Source organism: Nuphar pumila, chromosome 15 (genome assembly GCF_984573655.1).
Source record: "Nuphar pumila chromosome 15, dmNupPumi1.hap1.1, whole genome shotgun sequence".
NCBI lineage: Eukaryota > Viridiplantae > Streptophyta > Magnoliopsida > Nymphaeales > Nymphaeaceae > Nuphar > Nuphar pumila.
This window is the reverse complement of record NC_143263.1, coordinates 6,829,588-6,856,289: the sequence shown is the minus strand read 5'-3', so window position 1 is coordinate 6,856,289 and position 26,702 is coordinate 6,829,588. Positions and strand designations below refer to the sequence as shown.

General features: G+C 39.3%; 1 pseudogene; it reads right to left on the bottom strand.

Annotated features, from left to right (window-relative positions):
* Positions 1-15,951: 15,951 nt before the first annotated feature.
* Positions 15,952-18,811, bottom strand: LOC149814310 (E3 ubiquitin-protein ligase UPL6 pseudogene; annotated as a pseudogene).
* Positions 18,812-26,702: the final 7,891 nt, after the last annotated feature.

The following is a 26,702-nucleotide window of genomic DNA, read 5'->3' as shown; positions in this document are numbered from 1 at the left end:
TAATCATCGCATGTATTTTTCCTTCCTTGGAAAATATGTGGTGCTTTGGCAAATTTGAGCGTAGGCAATGGCTTTCTCATGCCTAGGTATTTGTGCCAAAGGTACAAAAATGCATGTATATAGCGCTTATGTGGGTTCGTGAAATGTGGTAACACTTTGAGGCAAGAGGCGTTGATTCGTGAAAGGAGAATCGACACAACGATACTCAGCTTGGGATGAGCCGCAGTCCGATGAAAGCAGTGACAAAACTGACAATGGAAAAAAATTAATTTTTTTAACAAAGGTGGCGACTCCGGGCGGCACCCGGGTCGAACCCGAACTGAGCTCGAGTCGACAAGACTGAGTTGGGCTTGGTCAAGCAGAACCGAGCTAGGCTTGGTTGGGTTGAGCCGAGCTAGGCTTGACTTGGCTTCACTTAAGCCGAGCTCTAAACTCAGCTGGTTCGGTTGGAAATGGAACCAAGTAGGCTAGGTTAGCAAATGAACCCAGCTGAGCTTGGCTTGGTTGAACCAATTCAAGCTCAATTGGGTTTTTAATCAAGCTGGACTCGGTTGAAATTAAACATAGCTGAGCTTGACTTGAATTGAATTGAGTCGGGCTTGGTTAAATTTGAACCGATATTGACTCAGTTGAGCCGACAACAAGCAGGGCTCGTTTAGAAAGGGGGGGGGGGGGGCTTAACTAAGTTGGGCTCGACTCGACTGAATAGAATTAGGCTCAGCTCAAATAAACCAAGTTGGGATCGATTAGAACTTAATCAAGTAGAGCTCACTTAAGTTCAACCGAGTCAGCCTCAATTACATTTGAACCAAGCTTGACTCGGTTGAGTCAGAATCCCAAGGGCACAACGAGCGGCAGAGGAGTTGTTGTCTCTGTTATAGGTGGCTCGCCAGAAAAGAAGCAAAGGGAGAAGGTGGTGGGGCAGGCCTCTAACCTGCCCCTTTTTTTGGCATAAAACATAGGAAAAAGATGGAGGGAAAAAGCCAAATGACTCTTTTGTCAAAATTAGTAATTTGTAATATTCAAATCCAAAAGTGAAGGGAAGAGGTGTCTTTGATTTGTAAAGAGACGCCTTGCTTGATGAAAAGATGAAACTTTATGTCTCTTTAAAATTTACCAAAAGGTATTACGTTTCTTTTGAAAATGTGTAACCTTTTGAAGGGACATGATACGTTTCTTTTTAGGCTCTATATAAAGTCATCATGCATCTTGTGTTAGATATATAATCTCATCTCATTTGCTCAATAAAATATTATTATTTTTAGTGTATTTGTATGAGAAAAACTTTAAAGTTTCTCTTTTTCTCAACCTTATTTTTTGTGGTCATAGCATATTTTGTTGTATCAATTAGGGTATTCAAAACCCAAAAAGTGGTATTAGAGTCAAGTTGAAAGAGACCACACTTATATTAAAATCATTGCAAAAAAATTTGAACAACTCTGTCACCAATCTCTTCTAATTCCAAGTGCCTGTGTTTGATGGTGAAGGCTATGATTTTTGGAGTCTTAAAATGAAGACTCTATTTGCCTCACAGGAGCTTTGAGAGATTGTCCATGGCGGTTACGAAGAACCAACTAATTATGCAATTCTTGCATCATGGACCACTCTAATACAAAAAGAATTTAAGGATAACAAAAAGAAGGATGCAGAAGCACTTCTATATATTCAACTTTGGGTAAGCAATGCTATCTTTCTTCGAATCATGAATACAACTTCATCCAAAGAAGCCTGAGAAGTTTTAAAGAATGAATTCCAAGGCTCAGAGAAGATTATTTTCATCAAGCTCCAAGCATTGTGGAGAGATTTTGATCAATTGTCTATGAAAGACAATGAATCCATTCAAAAGTTTTTTACTAGAGTTGTTGGGATTATCAATCAAATTAGAAGTTATGGCTATAAATATAAGAAAAAAAATAGTTGATTTTTTTAAGAAGTTTGCCACCGAAGTACAATTATGTCGTAGCACCCATAGAAGAGTCAAAAGATCTATCAACTCTATTATTACAAGAATTGATGGGATCCCTCGAGGCACATGTGAAGTGAATTGCAAGGACTGAATCTCAAGTGATTAAGCATGCACTCTAAACAAAGTTCAATGTAGATGAAGAAAAAGAAGGTTTCAAAAGAAGACCTCAATTTTCAAAAGAAAGAAATCAAAAGTTTCTTAAAGGTTGTAGCAAAGGAAAAAAAATTCTATTCAACTAAGGCAGTTTAAGCAATCGGAAAAATACTGTCATGTCTGAAAAAAAATCTAGGCATGAGTCTAGAGAATGCCGATTCAAATGTACAAGATGTTGAATACCGAATCACTCTCAAAAGACTTGTTGGTTTCAAGAAAAACATGAAGTCAATTTCTCAAAAAATGAAAATGAAAAAGATCAAATTGTCTTCTCTTGCATGAACGTTGACCAAGAACCAAGTGATATATGGTATGTAGATTGTGGTTGTAGCAACCACATGACTAAAAATAAAAAGTATTTTGTCAAACTTAATGAAATTATCACTTTCAAAGTAGGAATGAGAGATGAAAATCTCAAAATGGTAAAGGTAAAGGAGTCATAGCAGTCAAAACTAAATCAGGTCAGCCAAAACTCATTCATGATATTTTTTATGTACCTGGTTTAGCACAGAACTTGTTAAGTATTAGTCAACTGATGAAAAAGGAGTACTTAGTAAACTTCAATAATGACCAATACACTATTGTTGACAAAAATAGTCAGCAAACAATAGCCAAAGTAAAGATGGCTACAGATAAGGTCTTTCCCTTGACTATGAGTTTAAGTGAAGGATAAGTACTAAAGGTTGAAAGTTTACATGTATCAAATCTTTGGCATTTAAGATTTGGATATTTAAATTATCAAAGTTTGAAATTGTTAAAGCAAAAAAAATATGGTGATTGGGCTTCTTTATATCGATGAAGAAAATAAAATATGTGAAGGTTGTATATATAGCAAATTTCATAGACTTCATTTCATAAATTCATCTTGAAAGGCGAAGCGTTCTCTTGAATTGGTTCATGAAAACATTTATGGACCGATACAGACAGAATCTCATAATGGAAGAATATTTTTCACTCTCCGTTGATGACTTCAGCAGAATGATATGGATATACTTTTTCAAACAAAAGTCAAAAGCATTCTCCATTTTCAAAAAATTTAAAGCCTATGCAGAAAAGGAGAGCAAGTTCAAATTGAAAAGATTAAGGACTGACCGTGGAGGAGAATTTATATCCAATGAATTTTGGAGGTATTGCAAAATCAAAGGCAGCTAAGTGCAACAAAAACCCCCACAACAAAATGGTGTCATAGAACGACGAAACCGCACTATTGTTGAAATGACAAGGAGCATATTAAAAGGAAAGAATCTTTCAAACATTTTGTGGGCCAAAGCCTTGAATACAACATTGTATATTTTAAATAGAGCTTCCACCAAGTCTATTCACAACAAAACTTCGTATGAGGCATGTTACAAGCACAAATCAAAAGTAAGTCATTTTAAAGTTTTTTGTTGTATTGATTATAGCAAAATTCTTTCTCAAAATAGAGAAAAAATTGATGAGAAGGGAGAAAAGTTAATATTTGTTGGTTATAGTGATACTTCAAAAGCCTATCGCCTCGTTAACCCAAATACAAAGAAGTTGGTTATCTCCTGAAATGTAATTTTTGATGAAAAAAGTGAATGGGACTGGGGAACACGCTCAATAGAAGCACCTCAAAGAGAGACAAATTTGACTGTGCTAGACACTTATACAAGCAAAGAACATATGGATTCAATGGACTCAAGTGATTCAGAATCATATACTCCTCATAGAAAGGTCAAGCAGAAGAAAGGAGAAATTTTTATTTCTTAAGAAAAATATCTTGAAGATTTGCTGAAAAAAATTAACATGTTGAATTGTAAGCCAATTAGCGCTATAATGAGTGTCAATGAGAAGCTAACAAAAAACGATGGTGTTAAAAAGGTGGATGCTTCTATGTATAGAAGCTTGGTCGGATCATTAATTTATCTTACTAACACAAGACCCGACATTGTAAATGTCGTTAGTCTTGTATCCAAGTTTATGAGTGAACCAAGCAAACTCCATCTGGCAGTAGCCAAAAGAATTTTGAAATATTTACTAGGTACAAAAAAAATTGGAATGACATTCAACTTGTGGGCTATACGGATAGTGATTGGGTAGGGTAAGTTGATGATCGAAAAATACTTCAGGATATGACTTTTGCCTGGGATCTAAAATCATATGTTGGTAATCAAAGAAGCAAAATATAATTACATTATCAACTGCAGAGGCAGAATATATCGCAACTACCACAGCAGCAAGTAAAGCAGTTTGGCTTAGAAGAATTCTTTTAGATTTACAGTAAAAGCTTGAAGGACCGACCATCATCAATTATGACAACAAGTTTGTCATTGCGATGATGAAAAATTCAGTCTTCTATAGCGGCTCAAAGCACAATGAGATTCATCATCATTTCATCAAAGAATTAGTTGAAAAAAAAAAGAAATCATATTGGAATTTGTGCCAAGCAATAACTAAGTTGCAGATATGTTCACCAAGTCATTGCCCATAGATAAGTTCAAAAATTTCAGATCCACTTTAAGAATTACAAATTAAAGGGGGATGTAAAAATTAGTAATTTGTAATATCCAAATTCATAAGTGAAGGGAAGAGTTGTCTTAGATTTCCAAAGAGATGCCTTGCTTGATGAAATGATGCAACTTATGTCTCTTTAAAATTTACCAAAAGGTATTAGGTTTCTTTTGAAAAGGTACAACTTTTTGAAGAGACATGGTACATTTCTTTTTAGGCTCTATATAAAGCCCTCATCCTTCTTGTGTTGAACATGTAATCTCATCTCATTTGCTCAATAAAATATTATTTTTTAGTGCATTTGTGTGTAAGCGTGAGAAAAACATTTAAGTTTCTCTTCTTCTCAACCTTATTTTTTGTGGCCATAGCATATTTCGTTAATGTATTCAAAACCCAACAACTTTTTCGTTTAGCCAAAAAGGAAAACTGAGAGAGGGTGGTTGTATGCTCTTAGCAGAGAAGAGAAGGGAAAGGGAGTGACAGAGAAGAGATGGGAGATGATTGTGATTCTGGGTGCACCTGCAACGAATTGAAGCAAGGAGGGGGGCTTAAGGCATGCTACGACTAAGGGGAGATGACAAATGGGATGGGGGTAAACTCATCAGGGTTGCCTCTGACTGAGGGGAGGGGGCAAGGGCGCGACAATGGTGGCAAGGGTAGGGTGATGGGGGAGGAGAAACCACCTTGAGCGGTTTCCGATGATCTCCGTAGGAAGAGAGAGAGAGAGAGAGAAGTATGATTTTAAATAAAAAAACTTTAAGGGGGAGAGGGTTTAAATGGGATTTGTATGGCGGTGGGGTTATTGTGGGTTGAGTTGGATCCTAATGGATCCAACCCAAACCGGGTATTAAGGTGTGGTTCGGTGTGTGTGTGTGTGTGTGGGGGGGGGGGGGGGGGGGGGGGAGGAGCGAGGGTGTATTGAGTACATGGTTGAGAGAGAGGGGGGGTATTATGGGTTGGATGCCTTGGACCCAACCCATAGGGTTGGTATGGGTTTTTTGGACCCAACCCATATGGCATTTAAATGAGACCCACTTCTGGTCTCAATTGGATATTAGATCTCTCTCTCTCTCTCTCTCTCTCTCTCTCTCTATATATATATATATATATATATATATATATATATATATGTGTGTGTGTGTGTGTGTGTGTGTGTGTGTGTGTGTGTGTGTGTGTGTGTATTATACATATGCACTTATTTATTTTGTTTAGATTAATTGGTTTGTTCATATGGATCTAACTCTAATCCTGATGTATTTAACAATTTGGATTTCTTTTGGATCCACTTAATGGATTCAAGTCCCAATCCTATGGTTTGAGTAATTTGGATCCCTTCTTAGATTCAACTCCAAATTATTCTTAACTTAGACCGGGTCCATCGATTGGATCTGAGTCTTTATCATATTGGTTTACAGATTTGAATCTCTCTGGATCAAAACTCGTTTAAACTTTGAAATCCAGTGGACCCTAGGTGTTCCAAATGTATTTTTTGAAGTGGATTTTCATGGGGATCGATCCTCGTAGATCTCCCGTCGATATCCAAACCTAAAGATGTTTAAAAAGCTTGTAAATCTTAAATAACTTGATAAATTTCAAAAACATCATTAATAATTAAATGTTAATTAATTATTCAAAAAAATACCGGAATAGCTCCTTTATTATTTCTAAAGAACTAAAAAAATGTGTGGACTTTACACAATTTCTCCTCTGTCCCGATCGAACCCCACATCAAATTTATCTTGTTTCGCAATAGCCAAAGGCCGGATGAAGCAGTGTCCAGCTGGGAGAGTCATTCTTGTCCTTGACTACAAACAAAAGGGTATTTTGGTATTCACAACAAAAACCACAAATAAATTTTCCTCATGATTCTCCAATCAGGTCAGGCAAACGTGGCTTATGACGGCGTGTTACTATAAGCCACGTGTCGAATCACCATTGGTTGAATCAGCACCAACGGCGCTAAACAAAAAAGTGGAAGGAAAAAGGAATGCGTATCGGACCGTCTCCTTATACCGAGTCGATTCGGTTCCCGAGATTTTTGAGACATGGTTCGTACGGCCTGCCTTGTTTTTCATAGACTTGGGGAGAATTTAAAAACGTTTTTTTTTTTTTACTTTTTTATTTTAAAATTTGAGTTTGAATAAACTAAAGGCGTGGGAAAAGGAAAGCGTCGTGTCCCCGTTGTGGTTTTTAATTTAAATTTATCGGTCTCTCCACAAGATTAGTTTGTCTTGTGGGGGATATGGTTTTTAATTTAAAAATGTGAATGTGAGAGCAAGTTCTGAGCATTTTTATGGCTTCCAAAAGTGCTACGTGAATGCGACATGGCCAGGGATCCTAAATAAATTTTTTTAATTGAGTCTTTTTTGGAACAACACACTATGTATTTATAAAATAAAAAAATTAGTGTGCCTCTGTTTAATTATTATTAATATCTAAGGGTTAGCTAAAGAAACTGCAGTATCCCGTGCTTTATATATATATATATATATATATATATATATATATATATATATATATATATATATAGAGAGAGAGAGAGAGAGAGAGAGAGAGCAACGGCAATATACTCGACCTTATTCCTGCCCGACCCGATGGGCTTTTTTTTGAAAATCCGACCCTACGGATGTGTTCTGGATGATCGATTCACTAGAAATCGACTATTAGATCATGCATATTTGATGAAAAAATGGTTTTTGGAGCTTCAAAAGTTCTAAAAAAATTATAGACAGTTGATTTTGAAACCTTATAAAAATATATCCAAGTATCAGAATCAAATGATCCAAGATTGCAATGTGTGTGTGAGAGTAGAAAATGAGATTTGGTTTATAAGATTGCAATGTGTGTGTGAGAGAGAGATTTCGAAGAGCTTGAAAACCAACGGTTCACAATTTAGCAAAATTCATTACATAACACGTTTCTGCGCTCAATTCGGTCAATATGTATAGCTTGCATCCATTATTTAATTTTCAACTTAATAGTACATGCAGTCGCTCGTACAAATATATACATATATATATAGTTACCATTTGGTTAGGTCATTACATCCATGAGTTTTTCTTTTTTTTCATGAAACTAACTTCACGAATGTGACCTACATGGTTTGATTTGTAGGAATTAGTTCTTTGATAATCCGATTATGATATGTATGCACTATTTTATACTATTTTATGAGTCTTGAAAAAATAACGGCCTATAATATAAAATATTTTCTTGGCTTATGGAATCATTTCCGTTGGAAAACACGGTCCAAGAGCTGGTTTCTAGCATTTGCATCATGCTTAATCCATCTATATGACTATTAGGACATGACTTGTGCATATATATATATATATATATATATATATATATATATATATATATATATATATATATATATATATATATATAGAGAGAGAGAGAGAGAGAGAGAGAGAGAGAGACTTTGTAAGTACAAACACCTTAATCTCTATGGTGCAGGTTGTTTTGATCCAATCAGATCACATAAATGGATTCATCATGATCAAAACAGTGGGCATCGGCTTTAGAATTGTGTTTTTTAATAAAAAAAAAATATGATTTGTTGACATGGGAAAGTATCATACATCGTAGGCCGTTGATTTTTGGCTCATGATGAAAACCTGCCTACGTATTATAACATATGATTTGAGAACGGATTTCTACTAAAGAAAAGCACAAGTAGATCACATCTATATGGTTAGTTTTATGAAAAAAACAATAGAAAAAATAATGCATTTGTACCTACAAACGACAGTAGCAAATATGGTGCCTATATTTATATGGAAGGCAAATAGAATGGACAAGACTAGTCTTGAAAACCTATTAAAAAGCATGTACTAGCTAGTTGCCACATTTCTCAACAGTATCCTATCTTGCCTTTTTTATCACTTATAGATACGTGTACTTCTATGCTTTTATTTTAGTACCATGACATTGATATTTGTACAGCAATAATATTTATTTTACGTTCTAGAAAAAAAAAATGAAACATGTAAGTTCATGTTCTATCTAAGTGCACTACATGTCCACGGGAGTACTAAGTTAATATATATACATGCAGTCAGAGTTAGGATTTTTTTTTTTAATGGTGAGAAATTGTTGCACGCTAGTGCTGGTGATAAGTGTCTAACAAACGAAGGCATTCCAAGTCATTAAGTGCATGTTTGGTGGTGCAACCAAGTTTAAGAACTCAGAATTAAAAAGTTTATGAGCTTGGTCACAGCTGACCCCCAGGGCATTGTAAAGAACGCAAGCAGTAAAACTGATCAAAATTGATCACAATCATCACTCCTTAGGCACTGGATCTTACCTGGGTATAACTTTAAGCCACCAACTCGAGCTAGGATTTGGATAGCATGTGAACGGTATCCAATTCATATTGGATCCTGTCTATATATATATATATATATATAATTGCTAGGATTGCTGTTCTCTCCCTCCCCTCTCCTAGATTCGAGATCACGCGGAGCCCAACAGCAAATGGAGGGAGATCAGGTGCAGTTGCACATTGCGTTTATGCAATGTGATTACACCTGATCTGGCCATGGTTTTCATACTCGAGATGTCCCTTCAACTTAGGGCAATCAAGCCGCCCCCAAACAGGTTGTGTGAAGCCTGCATGAGTAATTTAAAAGCTCTTGAATATATCGTTAATATCTGTAAATAAGGAAAATATCGCCAATATTTGTAAGCTGTGACTGTGCCCTCGATTTGGTGAAGGTCCATCTAAGCTAGTCACTCGGCACATACTTGTGGGCCCTCTCTCATATGCATACTCAGATAGAGTCGTCCCAATGACCAATTTGCTCCAATTTTATGGTGTGGTTCGGGGTGGGGCCCGCTGGACGTCGATGACACAGCCTTTGCTGACCCCACTCTAATTTGAACTATAGAGCGATTAATGGAAACAGATTTTAAGTTATCAAAATGGAGAGGTAAGCATGTGATTGGCTTTGGAATTCCCAGTTTTTTCAAGGACTTAGAGACATTGTGGAATCGAAGACAGGACATATGGGGATTGACCGAAGGGGTAACGAACTCACAACACGCCATTAAAAGTATGAGAAGGAGAAAAAAAGGAAAGAGATGGGCCATTCTTGGGCTTTGTTTTTTTGGGGGTTTAAATCCAAATAATTGGCTTGTTGGCATCTTTTTTATTTAAATGCCTTGCTACTATCTATGCACTAAGACACTAATTTTTTGTTTTTGTTTTCTTATTGCTAGGATTATTATCTCGGGGTTAGAGAGAGAGAGAGAGAGAGGCCCTTCTTTTTATGAGAACATATAGGGAAAAAACTTGACATAAATCGGGATTTGGTCAATACACTGAAACTATTTGATCCAGGTATCAGTGACTTATTTTCCCATATGCACGTTTGTACATGCAAGTTACAGGTGCATGATCGTGCAGAGAGAGAGAGAGAGAGAGAGAGAGAGAGAGATTTACACATTGTTATTAAACATGATCATTGAGACGATCAACTGTTAAGAAAATTTCTATGAAACGCCAATCTTGAAAATCACGAGTGATCCTTGTGACCAAGAAAGTCGTCGATCATGCATGTGAAAACAAATAGTTTTTTTTTTCACGAGGAACGGAGAAACCACTCTCAGTCTCAGGATATCAGAAATCTAGTTGCGCCTGCCAAACCTATTGTACTTACAGTTGCTTTCCCGATGGTGTAAACCCATGCATGGCGCACCCCTTATCCCTGGGGAGTTATCTCTGCATGTTAGCTTCACAGGGGAAATCGTGTGCTCGGTGCATGACACGACACGGAAACATGATACGCTCGTGACTTGCATGGTTAATGTTTAATTATTTTGAATATGTTAAGTAATATTTTCAATTATATATATATATATATATATATATATATTAAATGTAAAGATTTAATCAATTATATAATAAAAAGTCGCACCCTCATGTTCAAAAAAGTTGCCCGTATCTTGCAAATGTATCGGGCCACGGTTTTTGTCCGTAGCCAACATGTGTATGTCCGTGATCGGCATGTGATTCTTGACCAAGTCAAGCATATGAGGAACTTGCTGGAAACTCATATCGCCAAACGACTGCGTTCATCCATCTCTTGTAAAAATAACTAAAGTGTTTCATATTTATTATGACTTGTGCTTAAATTTATAAACATGATAACGTTCTTCAATCTTCATTGAGGTTGGTGGTCAACATATCTCTCTCTCTCTCTCTTAATTAGTTGATATCATTAAGCACCAAGTATGAAGTAAGTTATATTGTTGTGTGCACGTATAGTATAATTAATAGAAGATTAGTGGGGTCAACAACATAAAATCGGGTTAGTGAACAAGTCATGGTCACTAACACCAACTTCTCTCTCTCTCTCTCTCTCTCATATCAACGGCTACTAAGCTTGGCCAATACTTTTATGTGAGTGTTCACTATGAAGTCAAACTTCGTACACTAGAACGTGCAAGGTCGACACTTCATGTAGTGCCCGGCACGTGCCACCTAATGAGAAGTTCCGTTGGTTGCAGGTGCGTTTATATCTGACCCAACGCACTCGTGCTAGTGTGAAGAAGACGTGCAAAGCTGCAATGAGTCAAAACACCCTCACTCACCACATACCACCCCCAAAAGGAGAGAGAGAGAGAGAGGTGTTCTTTTTGCCGGGATGTTTGGGTCTTGTAAGGTGGGCCCACCGCACCGAGACTGCCGGCACGACACTGCACGTCGACCCACCAACGTCTCTCTCTCTCTCTCTCTCTCTCTCTCTCTCTCTCTCTCTCTCTCTCTCTCAATGGCCGGCAAAGGACAGCCTTGGCTAAACAGAGAAGGACGTGGGCGTCCCCACAAACTATGGATCTGTACCATTTTGGGTATCCAATCCTACCCGAATTCAGATAACATCACCCCCAAATAATGACAAACGTTTTTTTTTTTTCGGCAAAAATCTCGTTTGTCAAAAACTCGTGAGAAATTGAAAAAAATCATAAATCTTGCATTTTTTTCTGCAAAATCTCAGCAATAAAAAAATAAACTATAATTTATAAAAAAAATATTAATACAAATTATTTAAAAATAAAAATACACTACTTTTCATGATAAATAGCCATTTAAAACATAAATATCACGTTTAAATCATGGTATTTATTTTTTTTTCATAAATCTTGCGATATTTTGAAAATCCCGCTAAAAAACTACCGTTTAAAACTTTCAGGCAATTTCTCGCGATATTATCACAAGATTTTCATAAATCTCGCGAGAGCCCCACTAGGGGTGGCAAAATCTGACCCGACCCGTCAACCCACTTCTTAGCCTAGTTAGGGTTTGGCTTAAACGGGTCGGGTTCGTGTTAGGGGTATGCCAACCCGCCAACCCGTTTGACCTGTTTAATAAACGGGTTAGGCGGGCAGGTCAACCCGTTTACACGAACCCGTAAACCCGCAAGAGAGAAATAGCCAACTCACGTCGCCTGAGCGGCAGCAAAAGGTCACCGGCACTGACAGCCAGCCGAAAGGCCACTGACGATGGCAACCGTCCCCCATTAGCATCATGATCGGGGTCAAAGGAAGAAAACGTCGGCCAATGCTTGGTGACCCACGATGTTTACCGGTGACCATCCGACAACCCTGCGATGGCGGCCTCCGAAAGAGGTCCTTAGAGTCTTCCATCGACGGCAGCCTGATGGTCGGCCATCGTTGAGACCGAAGAGAGGAAAAGCTCCTTTTGTGTCTCTGACGACAGTCGGCACGATGATGAACCCCGGTGAGACATAGGACATTGTCGGTGAGGCAGTTAGCCCCAGCGAGCATCCTATCAGAAAACCCTTTTCCAACAAAAGAGGTTTTGTGTCGGCAGCTACCAGAAAAAACTCAAAAGCCCCTATCGACGTCGTGTAATCGGGTGTCGACCCGACCCGTTTATTAAACGGGTTAACTGTGTCGGGTTACCCGTTTAATAAACGGGTCATGTTCGTGTTTGCCACATCCTACCCGTTTAATAATTGTGTCGTGTCGGGTTGAAGTATTCTGACCCGCCGACCCGACCCTATTGCCACCCCTAAGCCCCCACCCCCACGTATAAACGTACATGCATAAGCGCACACAAACACAGGAAAATAAAAATTGGATCATTGGGGTGAAGTATGAGATGCAATGTTGTGAGAATCAACCATAATCGGCCCATTCAGATCGAATCAGCCCAAAGGCAATTTAAAAGGGGCCGATTCAACTAGTACTATTTATTATTTTTTATATTTTTTAAGTGGGTTAAAATTTTTATAATGTTTTTGAATATTTTTTTAATAACACGTATCATCCTATGGTGAAAAAGTACCTATTCACAAATGATTGGATGTGATACGATTTAGAAGATTTTTTTAGAACCCGATTCACCTACTGAACCGATTTTAATATTTATAAGATCCAATATGTTTTGGGGCTAATGCATTCCAACAAGACTTATTTTTAAAACTAATATTAGTTCGAAAACTTCTTTACATTTGAACTAAAACAAAAAAAAGGTCCCTTGAGTCAAACAATACCGAGTCCAATTGGTCACCACCTCTACTATGCTTAGATGTCATTGGATTTCACATCAATTATTCTCCTTGCAGTTTCATAAATGAAATCGAATTATATCCATATATACTATTTGTTAAATCTTTTCTAACTCATTTATTATGTTGTTGATCTTCCTATCTTTCTTTTTAAATTCAAAAACCTTTTTGAACATGGATTCATTAGTTAATGATTTTTTAAACATGTATACATTAGCTAATGATTTTTTTATTGGCTTCCATAGGAAAAAAAACACGCATAAATTCTCACGCGAGATTGATTGTTTTCAATTAATTGACTTGGATTAAATAAAACTACATTAATGATGTTTCTCAAATTACAAGGAAATGACATTCTTTTCACTAAATATACAACTCCAAGTTTTTTGAATCTAATGTGTTTTGAATTAGTGGATTAATTACCATTAAAGTGTAAATACCCCAATGAGATTTTTAAGTTTACTAGTGAAGACATTATTGAAATTGCTATCAATTGGCTGTCTGCTTGTTTCCAAATGGTTCCAATGATATTTATGAATATTAATGAGCATTTAACTACGTGAGTAACACTTGCCTGGTTGCCTAATATAGCACTAAGCTGCAATATATGCACCTTCATAACTCACTAAATTAATTAAATATTAAAGATGGAGCTTTAGGCTATGTTTGGGAGCCTTGAATCGGCAGTTGTATTGTGGTTGGTAGTTGTCTTGTGGTTTCCGCCATGCTCCCATACTCTCTTGCTGTTTGGGAGAAGTGACGTTGATAAAACAATGCGTTGGGACTGGTGTTGGCAAAGCCCAACACCACATTTCAACACCTTTCATGAGAGGATGTTTTTGGTGACTCCCATCTCTCACACTCAAACTGTGTTTTCATCCCCTTGCTGTTAGAGGGTGTTGTGTGTGCACCCCCGGAACATGCACTGTAGCTACGGTGCGTGTTTTGGGATTCCCACTGAGTGTCGTATGGCGCTCAATGAGGTGTACGAGAGAGTCGTACACCAGCCTGCGGAATGTACGGCTGTTCTATACACTCCATTGAGTGCTACGCGGCGCTCAGTGAAAACCCAGGAACATGCACTGTAGCTACACTGTGTGTTCCTGAGGAGAACATATAACCTTCCCGCCTTGCTGTTAGAGAGCAGGACACATGAAGGACTTTGGCCTCTCTCTGGACTCTCACACCACAGAGGACTTTCTCAAGGACTCTGGTCTCTCTCAAGATGGATTCTCTTAATTGAAGGAAACTCACATGCAAAAGGACTCGCATAAATTGGAGTCTCTTGTAGAGACTTGTATGAATCAGAGAACTCAAAAGAGTCCAAACACCAAAACCATTCAGAACTCTCTTGGGAACCCTAAACTCTCAAAATCGTGTAACACAGAGGTTCTTACAAGTCTATAAATGTAATAATAATCATAGCTCTTAAGTGACTTGAAGTAAGAGCTTTTGCCGAACCACGTAAATCGTTTGCCATCTTTGTGTGTTGTTTTAATTGCAAGGCTCCCAAACATAGCCTTAATATAGTTGTTGATGAAAAATAAGCATAAAGGAAACAATGCTATTCATACCCGAATATATAAGCTGAAATGAACACTTCAAAGTCCTTTCATTATGGCATATGATTATCAAGAATTACTCTATATCGATCCAAAACATATAAAATGCCATTATGTTAACCAGTTATGGTTGTTTTCTCCTGTTTGTCGATGATTTAGTAAGTTGAAGCTAGCTCTAAACTAGCCTGCTAATCCTTTGATCAAATAGAACTCTTCAAGTTGTAATTAAAAACTAATTATGCTTAAGTTCTCTTATATCTGCTAATTCCATTTAATTGGTTTCTGCCATTGTTCTAGATATCTCCTTTTCTGTTTCTTCAGTAATTAATCATCATCAAGAATGTCGGCATTTTTATAATGAAGATCCTTGATGGTTGAAGAAAACAGTGTATTTTTTTTCATAGAGTTTTTATGAAGCAAAGTAGTAAAATAGATTTGCACTAAATGGTTTGACCAAATTGCAAGTGTTATTAGATTTCAATGCGTTGGTTGTAGGAAGAAGAAAAAATAGTTGCACAAATAGCTTTTACTTTATGATTCATGTTTCATAGCATGAATCAAATTTTTTGTAAAATTAATATCAATCTGGTACTTAATGGCCAGTTTTAGGTGGTGTGGTTTCCAACTACCAAATCAAATGCATTTCCAATTGGATTCGTTCATTAATTAAAGTAATGAAGTTTGAGGTTTTCTTCTCTCTGGTTTATTACATGGATAAACCACACTTGTGACCCAAGACTTGACTGTGCTGGTCTTAACCTGCGGTACCTATGATCGCTGTCTTGGCAGTGTAAAACTCCATAGATGTCCTCTTTGAATCTCCTTTGATGCAGTGGGGGGACCGAGGCTGACCATCTCGTAATGGGTGCTGATGGAGATCTGTTGGTGCAGTGCGGAGGTCGACTGTCCGTTAATGGACTGATGTGGGGATGGCCCTCCCCAACGCAGGAATGGTCACGCTTGAAGAAAGGAATGCACGGATCAACTTCCTTGAGCCACAATATATTAAACGTCTGATAACGTTTCACAAGTTGAGAATGATAACATTGAAATAATTAAAAACAAAGACTAACAGGGATTACACAAATGGCTAATAATGCTAAAGAAATAAAACAACAAGAAGAACGTGTGGCTGAAACAAAATGGCAGAGAAAGCTTTTCTTTTCCGAATTTCATCTCCCTGCACGCAACCCTAGGATGGGTATTTAAAGACTTCAGTTGGATCCGGGTCTCGGGTCTATTCTGGGACCCGAAGCATTCTTCATGTTGTTATTGGATCTGTGATGTTTGGGACGTTCTGGACCTGCTCTGCATCATTCTCTCCTGGTTGGGAAGAAGTCAACTCTGACAACTTATTGTCACCATAGCATGCATATAGATCAAACACACCTTCAGTAGCAACCCTTTGTATATAAGATCTTGGTTCTAAATACTTGAATCCAGGAAGGGGTCCACGAGAGCATCTAGTAACAAACTTTAAAATTTTCGTTTGGTGCTCTGGTGAGAAGCCCTTTAGGCCTTCCTGAAACATCTCAATGTCAGGATGCTCCTCATGATATCCACCAACATAATGTGCAGTTGAGCATAAGTCATCAACATCCATACCATCAAGTGATCCTGAAATAAGGAGCTGGAGTTCATGCTCTTTGAATATCTCTATCCAATCTGATTGTATGAGTTGTTGTAAATCTTGTCCACCTGGAAGGAGCTCTTCTTCAGTTTGCTTACCATACTTATTATTTACGACTATGAAATACAACCCGAACTCAGAAATGCCGCCTTTATAATGCTTCAAGAAAATGAGGTGTTGGTACCATTCTGGGTCCAAAGAAGGCAAGTCATTGAGGTAGTTATGCTTTTGCTTCAACTTGCTCAAGAAGAAAGTCACAATCGGTATTTCAACAAGAATACCCTCGAACATTGGTTTTCCAAGGACAGTTTCAAGAAACTGAAAGTACTGGAGGTGTTGTTCATGTATCATTCCTGAGGCAGGGTTTGGATATAACATGTGAACAAAGGTTTTCTCAAATAGGCCATATTGCACATCAAGAGCAGCTCTGGTTATGTTTTCCATAAAATCCTTACAAACCCCTCCTCCAACTATGCCAGCCTCATTGACTCCCAATTCATTGACAAATGTCACCCGAATCATTCCCTTAAGATCCTTTTCAGACAACATGCTCAACTGACTAAATGCATATTCAACAATTCGATCACGTCTTATTCTAAATCGGTGTCTAGTGAAAACAGCATGAGCCCCATTTGATTGTCGTATAGCTCCCAACTGTGAAGTGTAAATTTTGACTATGCTCATAAATGGCACTAGAAAAGGAGATTGCTTTAATATGTTGTTGGCTCTCGTGTTTTCACTTACAACCTAAGAAAAGAAATTTTCGCTAATTGCTTTGTGGGCATGAAAGTCATCAGGTGATATAAATTGTTGCCTGCTATTGCAATCTTGCAACTGTGCCAAAAGCTCAGATGTCACAATGCTAACTCTTTGGTCAATAAATTCAATTGAAAGCCGCTTGTGACTGGAAAGATTCGTAATAGATTTTTGTTCTGTAGAGTTCTTTATAGGAACCACCCACAGGAGAGGCCACAAAGCCTCCTTCAAAATGATTATTAAGGTCTCGACATCCTGCAGAGTCAGTGGTTTCTGATGTTCATAAAACTCTTTGTTATTTATTATCATCATCATGTGCCTCGTGACCTGCTGAGAGCATCGATCTCTATCACCCTGTGGCTGGCGCTCTGGGCGCGCCGGCTCACGTTGTACCAGTATCGTTGCTGCTGGAGGTGGTCTCAGTCGGTTCCGAGCAGGAAGAGGAATTGGTTGAAATCGCTACTGAGGATCTGGTGGGGGAGGTGGTCCCAACAAAGGGGGATAGACTGGGTTTGTAATAGAGTTAGGGTTTGGATTTGGATGATAGGTTTGGTTTGGGTTAGGGTTTGGGTTCGGATAATAGTTTGGTGTTGAATGTGGATAGGGTATAGGGGTTAGATTTTGGATTGGAATAGGGGTCTGGATTTGAGTAGAATAATGGGTTCAGATTTGAGTTGGATTTGGGTTTGGGTTTGGGTAGGGGTTTTGGATTTGGTGTTAATTGTAATTTGAATTTGAACCCGATTGGTTTTGGATCGGGTGTGACCCTAAAGTAATCGTCGGACCCAGATTTGGATAGGTTGGATCTGGGATCGAGTTGAGGAGGTAAAAGGCTTGGTTTAAACTCAATCCATGATCCATATGATTGTGGGCCTGGTTTTGACTCGACTCAAAGTAAAATGGGAGCTCCATTCGAATCCGATGCAGGCCTGGGTTGGTCTCGGATCTCATGCTAGGGTCAAAACGGTTTGGTTGGGCCAGATCCGGGACAAACCCCGAACTGGGCCCAACTGGGTAGGTTGGACGAAGGGGTTCGAGGCTAGGACCCGATCCCGGGGACCCAAAGGGCGGTCCCCAGGACTAGGGTCTAGGCCCCGATATACCTAGTTCTGGGCCAAACCCTCTCGGATTCAGACCCATCCACAAGGGTCTGTGACCTCCTGCACGCTGGTGGGCTGCAGCAGTGCCCCCATGTGCAGTCTCAGGAAATTGGGCCTAATCAGCCTTCAGCCTGGCCTACGATGCGGTGCCAACACTCTGACCCTGGGCTACGGTGGGACCCGGCAGATCGGGTCTGGCCTGCGGATCTGGGGTCGTGGCTCGATGTCGGACCTGTGCATTCACTCCATAGCTAGAGGGTCTAGCCAGCGAACACTGGGTTTGGCTGGATGACCCCCACTCCGAAATCGATAGTTGCGAGCATGCCTGGGTGAGAAAAGGATACCGGTTGTGAGAGGTTGCCGCAACCCGCATCGTTGTGCAGGGCCTCCTCAGCGCCCTTACATCGCGCAACATGCTGGACATTTAATTGGATTGGATTGACGACTGTTGCATTCGCTGGATGGACTGCACCCTCGCACAACTGGTTTATTGGCTTTGCGAGCGCTCCTATCGGTGATTCAAGAACACCCATCCATGCCTCGATCTCATCCATGTGCTTCGACATACCGGTTACCTCCTTGTCTAGGCGTAGCAGATCTTCCTGGTTCATTGTCAACATGTTCATCATCCGCATCACCGGATCTTCGTTGTTGGTCTCCTCTCGTGCCTTCTCCCTCGTACGATCGTCCCTTGCTTCTTACGACATGCCGTTGACCAAGGAAGAGGGGTTGGGATCTGATACCATTTTGATACAGTGGGGGGGCCGAGGTTGACCTTCTCGTAATGGGTGTTGATGAAGATCTGTTGGTGCAGTGCGGAGGTCGACTGTCTGTTAATGGACTGATGTGGGGATGGCCCTCCCCAACGCAGGGTTGTGCAATATATGATACCCAATGGTCATGCTTGAAGAAAGGAATGTTTGGATCAACTTCCTCGAGCCACAATATATTAAACGTCTGATAATGTTTCACAAGTTGAGAATGATAACATTGAAATAAAAACAAAGACTAACAGGGATTACACAAATGGTTGATAATGCTAAAGAAATAAAACAAGAGGAAGAACGTGTGGCTGAAACAAAATGGCAGAGAAAGCTTTTCTTTTTCGAATTTCATCCCTCTGCACGCAACCCTAGGATGAGTATTTAAAGACTTCAATTGGATTCGGGTCTCGAGTCTGGTCTAGGATCTGGATGGGACCCGGAGCATTCTTCATGATGCCTAGGACGTTCTGGACATGCTCTGCATCATCTTTTGACTTAATACTTTGGAGTAGTTTATAGGATGGTCCAAGGGAAAACCAACCCCCTCCCCCAATCACCGACAGCACACTAGCTGGCCTCCAGTTGGTGAAACCTTTGAGGTCCCTCTTCCGACTGGGGAGTACACCAAGCTTCGACCTTACGACAATGGATGCTAGCTACTTGTGAGTTTCGAACTTGTGACGTCCGTCAACTTAATTGGTGACATTCAGGAGTCGCCCCTACCAGATGAACAGATCCCTTGTGGGCAATACTTTGTGGTAGTTACTATAAACAAGTGGGGATAATGAATTTGACCTCTTTGTGTTCTGACTGTTGGAGCCTTGTTGCAGCTGCTTTGGTTACTTGACTAGTTTCTCTTTACCATGATTCACACTTGATTCGGGGATGACATGTTTGTCAACAAAATAACTACTTGGCAACCCTTTTAAATGGTGAAAGGTCTATTTCTGAACATTGGATTTGGAACAGTGTTAGATGCCCAAATAGAAAGAGAACCTTTTATCGTCATTTATTTCACTTTGAGCTTGTTGAGTTCATCAGCTTTAGAGACACTTTGGTGTCCTTTCTTAAGAGACCTTTTTTACAGGAGGGACTTGACTTTTAAGAGAAAGAGAGAGAGAGAGGGGGTGGGTTGATACATGTCGGCAGGGATTGGGGGTGTGTTTTTTTTGGTAATTGGTCAAGTACACAGACACAACCACTTAAAAAACAGAGAAATTAGTTGGCGAAAAAGTAGCCGTGTTTGTCGCCCCTCACGCCCCCTTCCTCCATTGACCAACCTGCCACACTACTCCATCCATCCTATATCTTTTATCTTTTATTAAATACATTATTACAAATAAGCTTACTAATTAAACAATCATATCCCCTGCCACACAATGCTCTCTCTCTCTCTCTCTCTCTCTATATATATATATATATATATATATATATATATATATATATATATATATATATATATATATATATATAACATGGTATGCATCAAGATTTTCATAGGGTTTTTTTTTCTAAAATTTCATCATACTAATGAGATCTAGATGCTTGGTTTTATAGAAAGACTCTTAGATCATCCGATTACAATGTATAATAATGATCTTTTAAGGATTGAAAATCAATGGCCCAATTTTTTTGTAAATATTCAATCATACAAAATCACATTTCTTGATCCTATTAGGATGATCCAATAGTTGATTCTAAGCAAATAGACCATTTTGAATGCATCTGTAGGGTTAGATTTGTGAAAAAAATCCTATGAAAATATCAGTTCATGCTAGTTTACATATTTTGTTGCTTTACATATTTCAATTTTCCTATATATATAATGCTTGCTAACATTGTAATTAAAAACCCCTTTAATGAAAAACTGTAATTTTTAAATTTTGTTTTGCACATTCTGCCCTTCAGATGTGATCTCCTTGTTTGGTTAGATGCATTGTTTAAAAACTCATCGAGTCAACCCAGTGACCAATCATTTACTAGGTCAAATCAGTGAATGATCCGAAAATGAACAAAACTCGACAAGTAATGGGCTTTGGCCGAGTGAATTGAGTTTTACAAAGACTCGACCAAGTTTTGTCATGACTCGATCGAGTCATATATATATATATGAAATATAATATAAACATTATGTATATAATACATAAAAAGATGGTTATACATATATTAATAAAATTATATATTAAACATATTATAAAAATATCACATAATGTATATTATATATAATATATTAATAATATGGTATAAATACCTAGTGTATATATATATTATATATAAAATATAAAGTTACCGTGATCCGACTGAGTCACAAATAAATCATGGACAAACTGAGTGACGAGAAACTGGGTTTTAAAACTATGGTTGGAAGAAACTGGGTCTTGAATCATGTTTTTTTTATACTTATGTTGGTTTTCCTGGGAGTTGAAAAATCAATGGCATACAATATAACAAATTTGCAACCCCAAAGATCATCTAAAAGATACAATGCAAATGCAAGAGTTGTCTGCTACTGTTTAGACCATGCTGAGCACATTCATGAGGTCAGGTTTGATCAAAACAACCTCAATCTATGAATTCCAACTAAGGGGTTCTTTGCCTATGAGGGTGGCAAATACTTTTTACACACACATGGGACATGAAGATTCAGGTGACTTGGCTCGACTAAGCATTTTGAGTCATGCTTTAACTAAGTTTGAGTGTGCATGTGCATGGTTGCAAATGCTTGTGAGAATTTTGAATTTCTCGTGGATCATGTGAATCCTCCTAAAATCTTGAGAAACTCAAAATCTTGCTTCTTTTATTATGTCATCATATTATTGCAACTTTATATTTCAATATACTAATTAATTTTCCTTTTGGTTTTTACATGAACAAGTTATTCTCAATGTTTTCTTCAAAAAAAGTAAATCTTAATTTGTTCATGAAGCTTTCTTTTGTGGCAAAAAATATACCAAGTAGATTTGTGAACGTGATGCTGATCGAGTTGGCTTGGTTTGGTTGGAGTTGCTCTTCCAGTGAGGAGCAAGGTTGTTAAATGCGATGAGGCGAAGCGAGGCGTTGAGCCTGCGCTTCGCCTCTGAGGCGTACGCCTCAAGTACTGAGGTGTACGCCTCTCACAACTGGTATGGAAGTGAAGCGGTGGGAGGGGAGGCAGTAAGAGAAGGACCACGCGCCCAGCTGGTACGGAAGCGAGGGATATGCCGCTCATCCGGTGGTCGGAGAAGACTGAGCAGCAGCTGCAGCACAGCAACTCCGGTGGTCGGTGGTCACAACTGGTCGGAGGTTGATGAGGGGCGCATCATAGCAACGCCTCAGTACCTTGAGTGTGTGCCTCGCCTCTGAGGCGTACGCTTCAGGTACTGAGGCGTACCCCTCTCACAACACTGGTGAGGAGAAACCAAGCTCACCCCTTATAGTAAGTTTTGATATTGAGTTGGCAAATGCTCAAATTGTTTTTTTGAAAGGCAAGCTAGAGTTAGGCAGACCCCCCACCAGTTACACAACATACCATTGGGTTTTGAACTTGCAACTTCCCAACACATGGTGACGTGCACTAACAGCTCCTACCAAACAAGCGGAAGAGACATTTTTTTTTATGACAAAATTCCGTGTGGGGTCACCGACATCCAAGCCTTACAGAGGCCACCAGTTAAAAGCACCCGCACACCCAGTGGCAGTCGAACTTGCGACCAAGGGGTTAGCACCTTCTCCCCAGGCCCAGTACCATTCAGGTGGAGTCTGTCAAAAAGAGAGACAGCATAAGACATCTGAAGGGTTCTTTTAAGTCAGCCAGCTGTTTTACCACCGAGGTGGTATCCCATGTGGTAAGCGGGGTTCTGTGCCAAGCCGAAGGCCCAGGTTCGAATCCCTCTGCAACATAGGGCTTAAGAAATATCTGGTAGGGGTCGGACTAACCCCAACTTGCCTTTCAAAAAAAAAAAGTCTGCCAGCTGTTTTCGAACTATAGGCATGCTAAGATGACACAAACCATAATTATATCATGAAAGTTTTGCGTGTGGAAAGTGTTTGAGTAATTGTGAGATATTGTGCATCAAATGGTAGATATGGCAATTGAATGCAACCCCTCGATTTCCTAAGAAAATCATTTCTCAAATGTTTATGTGCCTTCCTAGCAGTAAAGTAGATCCCATTTGAGCAATATGGTGGATATGAGACTTTATCATAATCACTTGAATTTGGGACTAAAATAAATTGCAAACAATGTTGTGCTCTTTTAAAGGCAAGTACCTCTCAATATCATGCACTTAGTGGTAATTTAAATGTTTATGCCTAATCTTTATTTATTTGTCTGACATGAAAGAAACTTACTGCTTTTGCTTAAAATTAATCCTACTTGTTAAATTAATTGATAATCATTCTTTAATCAAAGGGTTTATCCATAGATGTTCTCATATGAATCGATGCCCTAATTGTTCAAACTGTGTAATCACCAATTACAGACACTGACAATCAACTTAAAGCTGCTTGATTATAATTTAATTCATATTCTTCAGTTAGTTTGTAGGGGAGCACCTTTTAGGGGAATATATCTCTCAATTAAGAGCATCTATCATACACATTATGGCTATTAAAGTGTTTATACCAAATTTCTTTATTTGGTCCTCACATACTCTTATCAATTTATAACCCATTATCCTAGAAAGGCAAAACAATCATGTCTATGTTTTCCCATGCATTACTCAATGTCATATCATTGGCCACCACTTATCCCTAAATTGGGTATAATAAAAGTGGGCCCATGGATATCAGATCTGGACCCTCTAGGCATGGCCCGGCCGGTTAAATAAGGCCTGAGATGGTCAGTTGTGCCGGGGTGAAAATTCACCCTAGCTAGACCAGTGCCAGCCTGCAAAGTTCTTAGGACAGGCCCAACAAGACTATTAGAAAAATGCCTTAGACCGGATTTAGTTTTTGGAAATGCTAGCAAATAAACTTGTTCTTTTGAGGAAAATGTTCAAAACAAGAAAATTTGTTGGTTACAAGAAAAATAAATGAACCAAAGGTTTAATATGGATTCAGTTTCATTGGATCTTAGGTTCTAACCACATTGGGGTTTGGAATTGAATCCCATGCTTTCAAATAAGAAAAAAAAAACTCACATATGTGTCATCTTTTGACAATTACATGAATTAAATTTGTATATATTATTTTTTTATGTTCATGTAACTCGCTTTTTTGCCAACATTATTTATCTTTTTTTTTTTCAAAACTAAGACACTTTTTTTTCTAAGAGAAAAACTAACACACTTTTAACTTCCTATAAATTCCCTGAAGAATTTTTGTTATTTGATGTGTTCCTATGTATAATGTTGGCTTTGCATGCAGTACTTTCGCAGATCTGGGTCTGTTATATATATATATATATATAACATTAAAAAGCTTCCCTAACTATGAAAATATTTTCCATTAATTCCATCTATCCTCTGTCGGACTAATTCGCAGATCTGGGTCGGTCTACAATTGATGCTTTTTTGATATTCGGGTTGAGAGTTGAGACACGGAAGTAATATGATCCGATCCATTTCAGTGGAGGGTCATTTTCGACTCCGACGGAGATAGGCATTTTCGTCATTGAAGAAAATGCAGATAGCCCCAAAAGGGTCTGGCCGCATGTGCGACGTACAAACTAACTCGGTGGTCTCTCGAGTTGATCGAGGCGCTCACTCCACTCAGAGTCGAGCTGTAAAAAACGCCCCCAAAAAAGTCACCCCCAACAGTAAAAAAAAAAAGGAAAAACAAAGCGCCAAATGAACATTAATTATAATCTTACCAAAATACCCCTAAATAATGTTTACAATGACCAACCCATACGCACGACGACCATTCTCGTCATCTACCAAACAATCAAATGGCGGTAAAAAGGTAACTTTTATGTCAATTTGGAAATGGTGGAGTGTGTTTCGGGAAATAGGCTCCGAAAACGGTAAAATACTTTGCTAATTTACGATATACCGGTCAAAGGCTCTCTGACGTGTTTCCCTAACCGACGATTTGACCGTCATATTTAACGGCGTCCGGTCGCCCTCCCCCGCACGTGAGCGGGGCCGTGCCTAGCTGGCACAGCACACGAGGCGAGGCCCCTGCCCCTGCCCCTCCCCACCGTCTGACTCACCACCATCGGTGGCTGCGCATTGGCCACCTAACAGCCAGAGATCTCTGCTGTACTCGACACGTGGCAAGCAGATTACAGGTCATCCCCGTAACCGGCGGCCTATTTAACGGCCCCTCTTGATAAGGGCGAAATGGTCATTTCACGTATATCCCTCGCTTTCCCTTAACTATATCCCATATGACCTTCATGTCCTCGGACGGCTAAGTGTGGCGGACGACGGAAGGGACATAAGCGTCATTTAAAAATTCCAGGGAGGGAAACGGATTTATTGCCGTAAATGACGGATAGAGGCCTAGTGCGTAAAATGTCATGCGTTTACAGGGCTGCGAGTTTGGATTTTGAGTAGGGGTAAATCCGTCAGGATGAGAGTATCGGAACGCCTGGAATCCTATAAAGGGGAGCTCCCCACACCTTCGCTCAGTCCTTCCCCCAAACTGAAATATTTCTTCTTTTTGTGGACTCTCAGAGATACTCTGTTTGCTTCGTGTTTGAGCTTGTAAAAGAACTCCGGGATTTCTTTTCCTCCCTTCGCGAAACTTTCTGCGGAAAAGGATTTCTCTTCCTTTTTCCCGCCGAGAACTCCGACGCCGAAGAGTTTTCTCCCTTTGTTTGGCAACTGGGAGGCTGTGCTTCCAAACGAGCAGGTAAAACGGGAAACCTTTTCCCCCGGAAAAAAATCCGCCGGAAATCTCTCTCTCTCTCTCTCTCTCTCTCTCTCTCTCTCTGGAGAAGTTCCATTCTTACCTTTTTCGCCGGAAATTCCTTCTTGTTTCTATCTTTTCCGAGCATCGTTTCCGCTGGTTTCTCTCTGTTTTTCCCCAAAGCAGCAACTCCTCCCGTACTCTCTCTATCCCTCTGAGCCCTCATTTGGCTGGTCATACGTCTTCTGCACGGCAACCAGTACGAATCTCGAAGGCTCTTTAGTACCCGACTCGCTTACTGGGTCCAGTTTAGTCCTTGTCCTCGCCAACCATCTATGGACGTTTGTTCTCTTCTCTCTACCCAAAACGATGAATCCTCTTCCTTCGTTTATACTCTTTTTAGGGTAGCATTTGCCATTTGGGGGAGTGTTTTTACCCTCACAGAGTTGGTCTATTCAACTCCGTTAAGCCAAGGGGAGTCTGTGCGAATGAAGTATCCAGATGTCTGAATGACCAACGTGGCAGAACGTACTGTTTCCGGCCGAAAACTTGCCGGACTCTTCCTAAAGTGGTCGGAGTTACGAGTTTCTCGGTTCATTTTAACTTTTGTTTTTCTTCGTTCTTTTTGTTTCCCTTCTACTATTTCGAGTTTCGTCCCTAACACGATTCGTAACGTCTCTGTCATCCTTTATCCTTTTCTAAACCCGACCGGCCGATTCATTAGGATCTTCTCCTTATCCCCTTTAGGAATTTGCAGAAAACAGAACTCCCCACCTTTTGTTTTATCCCCAAAACCCGAGAGAGATAGAGAGAGAGGTTTTCTTTTCCGATTTTACTTTGTGGGTTTTCCCGTTTCCATATTGTTTATTTGTTTATTTATTCATCTTTTTCACTCTCTTTCTTGTTGGGTTTCAGGAAAAAAGAAGGGTTTTCGAGCAATGCTAGTGGGAGAAGCCTCCTCAATCTGAATCACTCTCGAGAATCAATG